Here is an 11,254-nt window from a genome sequence, read left to right on the forward strand (position 1 = left end):
CTGCACTGTTAAAGTCTACACGGGGTGAGGAATCCGGACCATGCATAGTCTTTAAAATGGATGGCCTGATCACTCTACAATGGGACCCACTATGCCCTAGTGTGCGCCCCTCATTGAAAGTACTAACTATGATCCCTCAGAAGTTGATATCGAGTCTCTTTAACCTGCACGTTTCTTAAGGGAGATGTATATGCACACTTCCAAGTTCCAAGAGACAAAATGGAAAAAAAACGTTTCACCTATAACTGACCATCCCATCCTTGATATTTGATCCAACAGCAGCTCACTCGTAAGTGAGCTGCTGTTGGATCAAATATCATGGGTGGGTCTTTGGGCGGATGGTCAGTACATGTTCGTACACCCCTTCATCATATAATTTCCTGGTGAACTGCTCTAATCTCCGCCTCATTCGAGTCAGCAGTCCCAATGGGGCTTGAAAATGCCCCGCTTGTTACCTCTTCATGATTACGAAGGCGACCCTGAACTCCCACCGGCCCTGGATTCCCCAGGCCAGAGCCGTCACAGTTCAGCTTAAAATATCCCTGCCTAGGCGGGTCAAATACCTGAATAACAGTCCACTTCTGATCATTTTTTCCTTTTCTTCTCGATCTACTAATTATAGATAGTTGTTTTTAGTTTTGTTTCTTCTTTTCCCTATTTTTCTAATCTTTGTTTTGATGTTTTTAGGGTTTTGATATTGTAAATAGATCTCAGATAAAGATTTTTAATCTTTGTCAAGTTTGTTCTGCTTTGATTCACTTTTTTAAACTTTTCTTGATCACCAAATAACAACACCAAAATATCCTGTCCTATTACGTTTTTTTATCACCTAATAACAACACCAAAACATACTATCAGAAGGAAACAATTAACATTCATGATAATATAAGACCTAAAGATTTAGCTGGCAGATAATTACTTCCATTTTTTTTTTAAATGAAACCTTGAAACCACTATGCATATTTACGAAATTCTCTTTAGATGCAAAACAATTAAGTGGTGTGGGGTTTTTGGTTTAATGTTTTTTTTTTTTTTTTTTGGCAGCTAGCAAGTTGTCACGATTTCTTTAAGATCCACAGATCTAAAATAATTTTTCATTTATGTTTTCTTTGTCGCCCGTGCATCCAATGAGGTTGATTACTAGTACTACATGTAAGCAATTTCGCAGCTGGTGTGTCGCATGACATACCAGTCACCTCTTGAATGCAGACAAAAAGCTTTTGTCTCCAGACCAGCTGCGAAATTGCCTTTTGCCATGGACCCTAGCAAAAACCATTCATAATATATGATAATTAAAACATGGGATTCTCTAGTGAATTTTGCGGAAAGGCATTTTGCAGCTGACTTTTGCACGAGAGAACAGCCACACCATCTTACTTTTCAGTAGATTTTGTGTTATTCATTTAAACCATCTGAGGTGACTGTTCTCTTTTGCAAAAGTCACCCGTGAAATTCCTTTCGGCGAAATTCCCTAACAAACCCCTTAAAATGCAAACGTATAAGACGGACCCACCTGGACATAATGTGATGAAGACGACTTTAACTCTCCATCACTTACGATTAGGGCTGGCAATTTCACCCGAGAAAGCCGGGATCCGCCCCGCTTGGGGAGGGGATTCCCTGATTTGAGCGGGGAAGGGGAAGGGGATTTAAAAAATTCCCCGGTGCGGGGAAGGGGAGGAGAAGGGGATGGAGTTGGCCCCGCCCCGCATTAATGTCATTTTTTTTTGTATTTTTTAAGTGTTTTTTTTTTTGGGAAAACTACTAGAAACCCCTTGGATCGGAACATATCTACAAGATTCCCCCAAACTTTTCATAATTTCTATTAGTACAGTTTTGTCCCTGAAATTGCTTTTTATGTTTTCTTTTAGGAAATTTGACACAGGGGGGACAAATAAATCACATAATATCAGAGGGGTCAAGTGTTTGTTGAAAATTACAGAAGGGGGTCAAAACCCGGTTTATGAAAATTTGAATGACGATAATGCCCCTTTGGCAGAAACAGAGTGATTTGACTTAGAAAATTAAAAATACATTTCAGTTTTCCCTCTTCTCTCCTCTCGTCTCTGTTTATTTTTCGTCCTATCCTCCGGCGATTTCGACGAAGGTGAAGCACGTATCAAACCTCGAAAACAGTAAACCCTACCTGGTACGTCGTTTCCTTCCCTTCCTTTATTCAATCTCTTTTTTATTTTTTTTAAAAGGAAAATCAGGTTGAGAGAGACGCAAAAGGGGGGGGGAATCCTTTTTGATGTAATCTGTTTTTTATTTTTTTCATTTCATATACATGTCAGTTACTGCATTTCCTCCTACAGAGTAAAATAGTTGTAAATGCTTGTAAATGCTGTTTGTTGCTGCTAGGGTTTTATGTTTTACATTAATTTGTGAAATGGAGAAATGTTATGCTGTTTTTTTATTCTAGGGTTTTATTTTGTACATTAATTTGTGAAATGGAGAGATGGGATTTCATTTCATATATGCGTATGTTACTACAAATCCACCTACAGAGTAAAATAGAGTTGCATGCTATTTGTTGATGCTAGGGTTTTATTTTTTACGTTAATTTGTGGAATGGAGAAATGCGATTTCATTTCATGTACATATCACTTACCGCATTTCCACCTACAGAGTAAAATAAATGCAAATGCTCGTCTGCTATTTGTTTATGCTAGGCTTTTATTTTTAGAATTTGTGGAGTGGAGAAATGGGATTTCATTTCATATAGGATATGGACAGAAGAAATGTTGCTATTATTATTTTTTTGTATGCTTTTCTGTGCCCGGAAGGAATGGTAATTTATATAAATGGCGTAAAGTAGATGTAAACCCTTTTCTGTGAACTTGGGGACCATGGTGGGCAGTTGATGGCCCCTCTATGGGGACTTCTTCTACCCCATTTAAGGACCCATAACACCTTCTTCAATACCATGTAGAGCTCCCCTATATTGCCCTTCAAAACCCTCTTTAGGTACTAGTAACCCCACCTGGGTAGCTGAAAACCCTTTTCTGTGAACTTGGGGACCATGGTGGGCAGTTGATGGTCCTCTATGGGGACTTCTTCTACCCCATTTAAGGACACATAACACCTTATTCAATACCATGTAGAGCTCCCCTATATTGCCCTTCAAAATCCTCTTTAGGTACTAGTAACCCCACTTGGGTAGCTGAAAACCCTTTTCTGTGAACTTGGGGACCATGGTGGGCAGTTGATGGCTCTCTATGGGGACTTCTTCTACCCCATTTAAGGACCCATAACACCTTCTTCAATACCATGTAGAGCTCCCCTATATTGCCCTTCAAAATTCTCTTTAGGTACTAGTAACCCCACTTGGGTAGCTGAAAATCCTTTTCTGTGAACTTGGGGACCATGGTGGGGAGTTGATGGCCCTCTATGGGGACTTCTTCTACCCCATTTAAGGACCCATAACACCTTCTTCAATACCATGTAGAGCTCCCCTATATTGCCCTTCAAAACCCTCTTTAGGTACTAGTAACCCCACCTGGGTAGCTGAAAATCATTTTCTGTGAACTTGAGGACCATGGTGGGCAGTTGATGGCCCCTCTATGGGGACTTCTTCTACCTCATTTAAGGACCCATAACACCTTCTTCAATACCATATAGAGCTCCCCTATATTACCCTTCAAAACCCTCTTTAGGTACTAGTAACCTCACCTGGGTAGCTGAAAACCCTTGAGAAGCCCCCCGTAGGTACTCGTAACCCCATTTATGTAGCTGAAAACCCCTGAGTTTGAATTTGAGGACCATCTTCTGGATTCGATGGACCCTCCATGGATTCTTCTTTTACCTCATTTGAGGGCCCATAATCCCTTCTGTAATACCATGAACATCTCCCCTATATTGCCCATGAGAAGCCCCCCTTAGGTACCAGTAACCCCATTTTTGTAGCTGAAAACCCATGACTTTGAACTTCAGGACCATCTTCTGGATTTATGGACTCCCACCCAAGTGTTGACATTATGAATCTTTCTTAAAATGTGATACTGAGCATTGTCATCAAGGTCTTTCTTCCAAGATTAACATTTTTTTCTCTTGCTTGAGTTACTGCATTCCTTTCAGATCCACATCACTTGACCTTAGGCGAGATGTAAAAGAGTGTGAGATAGTGAGCCTTTCCATCCTTCTAACCTGTCTTTATGCTTTTTACTGTGCTCCTACTACATCGGACTGTAGAATTTGGATCCTGGACCCAAATGGATCTTTTTCGGTTCGCTCTTTCTTTTTCAGGGTGCCCCCCCCCCCCTAAGAATAGAGAAGTATCTCGTTGTTCAAAGGTATGGAAGTCGCATGCTCCTCCTAGGGTGGTGGCTTTTACATGGACAGTGGTAAGGAGGAGAATCAATACTTGTGATTGCCTAAAAAGATGGAAAGTTCGTATGACCTCTTGGTGTGTGTTATGCGAGAAGTTTGAGTCGTCTTCGGATCATCTGCAAGTGCATTGTCATTACTCCTAGAGGCTGTGGATGAACATCATAAAAAGCTTTGGGTTATCATGATCTCTTCAAAGATCTGTTAAAACCGTTGTCTTGGAATGGAGTGGCGCTTCTTTCGGTGAAGTGGTTCAAGCTTTATGGCATCTTGTGTTGTATGCAATAATATATGGAAAGAAAGAAACAATCGGATTTTTCAAGATAGATCGAGAAGGTGGGAAAGGACATTTCTTGACATCAAATCAGATATTATTGCATGGAACCTTCTCCCTATAGCGTTGCTGATATCCTTAGGAATTGGAAGGAGATCATGTTTGAAAAGAAGAGGAAAGCAAAAATAAAGCCTAAATGGAGCTCTCCTCCACCTGGGTGGATCAAGCTAAATTTTGATGGAAGCTCTACGGGTAATCCAGGCACGACGGGTGTTGGAAGACTATTTCAGGATTCCAATGACATAGTAAAATTGTCAATTTTTTTTTGGATCAGCCGGCATTTGCGACTCAAATGAAGAGCGGAAGCTAGGGCATTGTTATGGGGACTGAAATGATCCGTAGCCAACAAATCTGCTCCTGTTATCATTGAGGGTGGCTCCTCAAATGTTTACCGGGGGACAATCGGCTTTAGCGGATATCGTTGTGTAAATTAGGGATTTAGTGGCTTTGATTAACCTGAAGCTCCAACACAAGCGACGGTAAGTGAATGAAGAGGCTGATAAATTAGCAAACGAGGAGGGGGGTGTAGGAAAGGCATAACAATTGTCCGAGCTAACTCTGCAAATACCCAGTAATTCAATCACTGATGTGGATCATATGGTCTACTAATTTGTTGTTGGGCACTGTCTATTGGAGCTGATCTATCTAGGGGAAGTGGAAGTTTCTGCAACCGAGCAGTAATGGAAGGTGTTTGGCGTTTCACTTATTGTTGCAATCGTATGGACGCCGTATCCTAGCAGGGAGTGACTGCTGTGTGGGGTTCCTTGCTATTGTGGAACTGTGGACTTACCTGCATTTGTAAGGGGATATCTTGTCGCCCCCCCACCCCCACAAATGTTACCTTTAGATATGCTTGTCTTATTAATAAATTTTATCGTTAAAAAAATGTACACATTGCAATAGTAGCTCATTGCCAGAGGACTTTGTCCATTCGTCGCGTACACCTGTACATTAATGCCATTCGTCATCTCTGTAAGTGGTCTTCCAGGAGGGACTACCATTAATCCTAGCCGTACATGAGACGAGGTGAATCTCTCATGTAGCCAAGGATAGGGTAAGAGCAATGTATGGGGATTGAGAAGGCCTTATCTTACATAAATGGATGAGATATTTGCAAATCTGATTTTCATTAAGTTTTTTATCTTTGTGATGAATGCTTACATTTCATGGTTGTTAGGTTCAACACTTGATAGAGAAATGCTTACTTTTCGGCATGAATCACAACGACTCACTCACAAAGCATGCAAGCATTGTACCATATGTTACACTTGCAGGTTCACTTTCTTTCCGTTTATTTTCGTATTGCTCTTTCTTTTCTGTTATGACATGTGATATGTCCAACAATTTACACTATGGGATGCATACTTAGATGTTGATACATATTGCTAAATAAATTAATAACAGTAAGCAATGACAGAATTTGTTTATTTTTGGATTCTCAGAATCGATTTTGAGTCTAAAACTGGCTTGATCTTGCACCCAGCTGTGGACAGCCAGGACTTGTTATGGGTTTAGTTAAAAGAGTATTGCAATGCCTTAATTAATTAGAATTTAACTTATGACCATGGTTTTAAATTTCGACTTCGGTGGAGACAAATTTTGGACCGAAATTTCGGATTTCGGTGGAGACCGACACAGAAATGCATCAAAACCGATACGGTCATTTATTTCGGCCGAAATTTCGAAATTTGGGTTTTTCCGAAATTTGACCTAAAAAATCTGTTTTTTTAATATTAATTTAATATTTCACCAAAATTTCGACCGAAATTTAATATGGAATAAAATATTCATTTCGGATTATGTACCAGATTTCTTAGAGATTTTATTTGTTGTGTTACAGTGGGGTGCACTTCATATGATGATCCAAACCATTCACGATTTGATGGGCCACGACGTAAATAGGTTGTACCCAAAAATCATTTCCATAGGATGATTTTAACACTCCAATCTGTAGCGGAGCTGCACAATATAGAAACCTCCGTATATTGTAGTAGTGTTGGGATAATCCATTGGATATGATTTATAGGGTACAACTATTCACGTTGTGGCCCAACAAATGAACAGTATGGATCATCCTATGAAGTGTTCGCACTGTACTTTTAAAAAAATAACGGACCCCACGCCGGAACACCATATAAAATCTCATGGAACTAAACACACATTCTTTTAAAACTTTTGACAACCATTTTTACAAGAGGCTGTTTCGCCAGGTTTTTTTTTTTTTGAAGAAAGCAACAGAATATATATTTATATATATGAATAAGCAGAACCGAGATGGTCCTGTCGGAACAATGAGCAAATAAAATAGCAAGACAATGACTCAAGGGGGGAGATAGTCAAAACACTCCAATTCGGCCCGGGAAACACCACTCTTAGCCAGAGAGTCGGCTGCCACATTGGCCGATCTCCGGACATGCTGAAAGACCATGGAGTAGCCCTTTCCTCTATCCTCTATCTCCTCAAAGAAGTGCACAAATCTCCAAGGGGGAGAAGCGTCTCCCGAAAGCCAGCGAATAACATTTACGGAATCGCCTTCGACAATCAGATTGTCGCACTCCAAGCGAGGCATGGAAAGAATCCCACTGTGAATGGCTCGAACCTCCGCCTCAGACGAGTCGGCAAATCCAAGAGGCCCCGAATAGGCCCAAATGACTTCCCCTTTATGGTTCCGACATAACCCCCCCACTCCAGCCGCTCCTGGGTTACCGATAGAGGAACCGTCAAAATTGAGCTTCAGAGACCCCGGTGGCGGGGGGGACCATGAGGGTCGAGATTTCACTTTGTTAACCGATTCCATGCATATGGTTGACCACCCTTCCCAAAGGGCATACGCAGAAACAAACCGAAAAAGAGGAAGTGAACGGGCCCAGGAGATGACCGCTGCTACCACCTGTATATAAATCCAATATGGGGACCTGACCTTCCCTTCAAAGACCCGCGCATTCCGCTCTTTCCACAAGAACCACCAGGAGGCTAAGAGACACATCTTCCACAAAATTCTACCTTTCCTCTTCCACGGAGCCCAGTCCCAACTCCTAATAAATTCGGCCATAGAATTGGAAGCAACCCAACTGACTCCAAATCTAGAAAAGAGATGACCCCAAATATATGAAGCAACCTGGCAATGTATAAATAGGTGGTCGATGGATTCCCCGGCGGATAGACATAGGGGGCAGTGATCCACCAGCCACATTCCTCTCTTCCGTAAGAAATCTATCGTCTGAATTCGTCCCCAGCTAACCGACCACCCAAAGAAAGCAACTCTTGGAGGGCATGCGAGGCGCCAAACCGCGGAGGACGCATGCTCCACTAGAGTGGGGATCAGATGGAGATAAAAAGATTTAACAGAGAAAATCCCCGACGGATTCCAAATCCAAATACGACGATCTAAGCCCGAAGACTTGATGAAGCAAGAGCCTAATAAGGAGATAAGGGCGCTGTAATCGCTTAACTCCCGAACAAAAAAGGCTCGACGGAACTTGGGAATCCACTCCACTTGCCCTTGGACCCGTTCGAAACATTCCGATACCCAAGCTTCTTTCTGAGAAGATACAATATATAAGTCAGGAAACAAAACTTGAAGAGAATGGGACGAACACCAAGGGTCCTGCCAAAACCGAATTCGATCCCCCCTATAGACTCTGAAGCGAACTCCAGGGGCAAAAAAGGACTTCAAACGCAATATGTCCCTCCATACTGTGATTCCTTTGATTTTGAAAGTATCAACGGAGTCCCAATTCCCAGGAGATGAACCATACTTACTGTCAATGACCCGAACCCACAAAGAGGAGTGTTCTTCTCCGTATCTCCACAACCACTTGCCCATAAGGGCCTGATTAAAGAGCTGGACTCTCCTGATACCCAAACCTCCGTTTTTAATTGGAGAGCAGACTAGACTCCATTTAAGAAGGGAGACCCCCTTGGAAGTCCTTGAACCACCCCACAGAAATCGTCTCTGAATTTGCTCTATGCGCTTAGCAACAGAAGCTGGACAATGAAAAAGGGATAGAAAATAAATTGGCATATTAGAGAGAACAGCCTTTATAAGCACCAATCTACCTCCTTTGGAAACCAAACGGCGCTTCCATGTGGCCAACCGACGCTCAATCCTTTGTATAATAGGAGCCCATAGGTTGTGTCTCGGACGGCCCACCCCGAGAGGTAGACCCAAATAGGTAGCAGGAAAGACATCTAGACCGCACCCCATAATTCCGGCGAAGGATGAAGCCTCGCTCTCAGATACATTAATCGCATACAACCGAGATTTGCCAAAATTGGATCGTTGACCTGAGACCATCTCATAACACCGAAGCATGGCTTTAAGGTTGAGAAGCTGGGAGAGGACCGGTGAACAGAACAGGAGGGTATCATCCGCAAACTGAAGCAGCGAGACTTCCACCTTACTGGTCCCAATTAGGAATCCTCTATATAGCCCCATGTCACTACCCTTTTTCAGTATACTGCATAAGGATTCGGCCACTATCAAGAAAAGAAATGGAGATAGAGGGTCGCCCTGCCGCAATCCTCTAGAGGATTTGAAGAATCCTTTTGCTGAACCATTGAGTAGAACAGAAAACCATGCAGATGATAAGCAATTCCGGATCCACCCTCTCCACCTTTCCCCAAAACCCATACGACCCATAAGATAATCTAAAGCGGCCCAATCCACACGGTCATATGCTTTTTCCATATCAAGCTTACATAAGATGCCGCCTTCCCCTGACCGCCGGTAATAGTCAATTGCCTCATTTGCTGTTAAGGAACAATCAAGAATTTGACGCTTGCCTAGAAAAGCACTCTGATTTACCGAGATAATGGATGGAAGAACTACTTTGATACGGTCCGCCAGCACCTTCGCAAGTACCTTGTATAGGCTGCCCACCAAGCTAATCGGACGAAAATCTGATACTTTGGATGCTCCATCAATTTTGGGAATAAGGACTAGAAAAGTCGCCCCCGTCCCCTTGTCGAGAATAGCACCCTCAAAAAATTCTAGGAAGAAACGAATAAGATCCGATTTGACTGTGTCCCAACACGTCTGAAAGAAAGCCAAGCAGAATCCATCAGGGCCAGGGGCTTTATCCTGAGCTAGAGAGAATAGAGCGATTCTGATTTCCTCCTCGGAGAAGGGGATTTCCAATCCAGCAGAAGCTTCCAGACTCAAATTTGAGAAACAGATGTCTTGGGGTATTGGGCGAACAAGCCCGTCATCGGAGTACAAAGATCGGTAGAATGCAATAGTTTCCGCAATAATCCTCTCCCGGTCCGAGACAACAGCCCCTTCCACCTCTAAAGATTCAATTCGGTTCCTTCGTCTGCGAGCACTGGCTATGGCATGGAAGAAGGCTGTATTTTTATCCCCCTCCATCAACCACTTGACTCGGGATTTTTGCCGCCATGAGATTTCTTCAAGCCTTAACAACTCTTTATGTTCTTGTATGAGCCTTCCTTGTTGCTCAAAATCCTCCGCCGTTGCCGATCCACGATCAGCCAATGAATGGATCTCCAACAATCGGTCCTCAAGGACCCTCTTCCTGCCGAGGGCAATCTCTTTCTGCGCCTTAGCCCATGCTTTTAATTTCCCTTTGATGAACCTTAATTTTTTGCCAATGACAACATCACTGGGTCCCGAGAAGGCATAGTCCGCCCACCATCGAACTAATTGAGCCTCCAAGAGGGGATTTTCCAGCCAAGCTAATTCAAATCGGAATGGAGGGGCGCCCCAGGACTCCATTTTAGGGGACAAAAGAAGAGGGCAATGATCGGAGACAGAATGGGGTAATGCCTGCTGGTAAACTTCTGAGATGCCTGTCAACCAGTCGCCCGATAAAAGAAACCTATCAAGGCGGCTCCGGTTCGTACCTCTTGCCCATGTGAAAGATGCACCGCCCAACGGTAAATCGACTAGCTCGTTGTTTGCGATAAAATCAGCAAAATTTCTCATACCCACAGTAATGCGCTGACCCCCAATTCGATCTCGTGAATCTAGAACTTCATTGAAATCCCCCCCAATACACCAAGGAGCGGAACATAGGCCACGCCTCTGATTTAATTCTTCCCAAAAGGAACACTTGTCGGAAGCGGACAAAGGACCATAGACGCCTGTGAATAACCATTCTGATTGATCATTACATTTGCAGAAGGCTACAGATAGTGAGAAGACCCCTCGCCAAACATCCGAGCTGGCCCACAAGACTGTATCCCATGCCACCAAGATACCCCCTGAAGCTCCTTTGGATGCTACAAAAGCAAAATTCCAATCAGAGTTGAACCCCATGCTACTCATATCTATGGAACTGATTTGCTCCATCTTAGTTTCCTGTAGACACACCACCTCGGGTCGCCGGTGTTTAACTATTGCTTTTATTTGAATTCGTTTCTCCCGAGAGCCCAAACCATTGATATTCCAGGATAGAATCTTCATCAACAACTAGAATGCAGTGAGATCCTCCCCTCCCCAACTCCATTTTTTCTTCCTTTTGTCTTACGCTTGAGACCACTGCTATGCGATCCAGAGTCATAATTGATATCTGAGTGGAGCCGTATCAATTCTCTCTCCGTACGTTTCAGATTTGCATCGGATATAGGAGCAGG

Source organism: Tasmannia lanceolata, unplaced genomic scaffold (assembly GCF_043159265.1).
Source record: "Tasmannia lanceolata isolate RefF3 unplaced genomic scaffold, GAP_Taslan_0.1 ptg000019l, whole genome shotgun sequence".
NCBI classification, from domain to species: domain Eukaryota; kingdom Viridiplantae; phylum Streptophyta; class Magnoliopsida; order Canellales; family Winteraceae; genus Tasmannia; species Tasmannia lanceolata.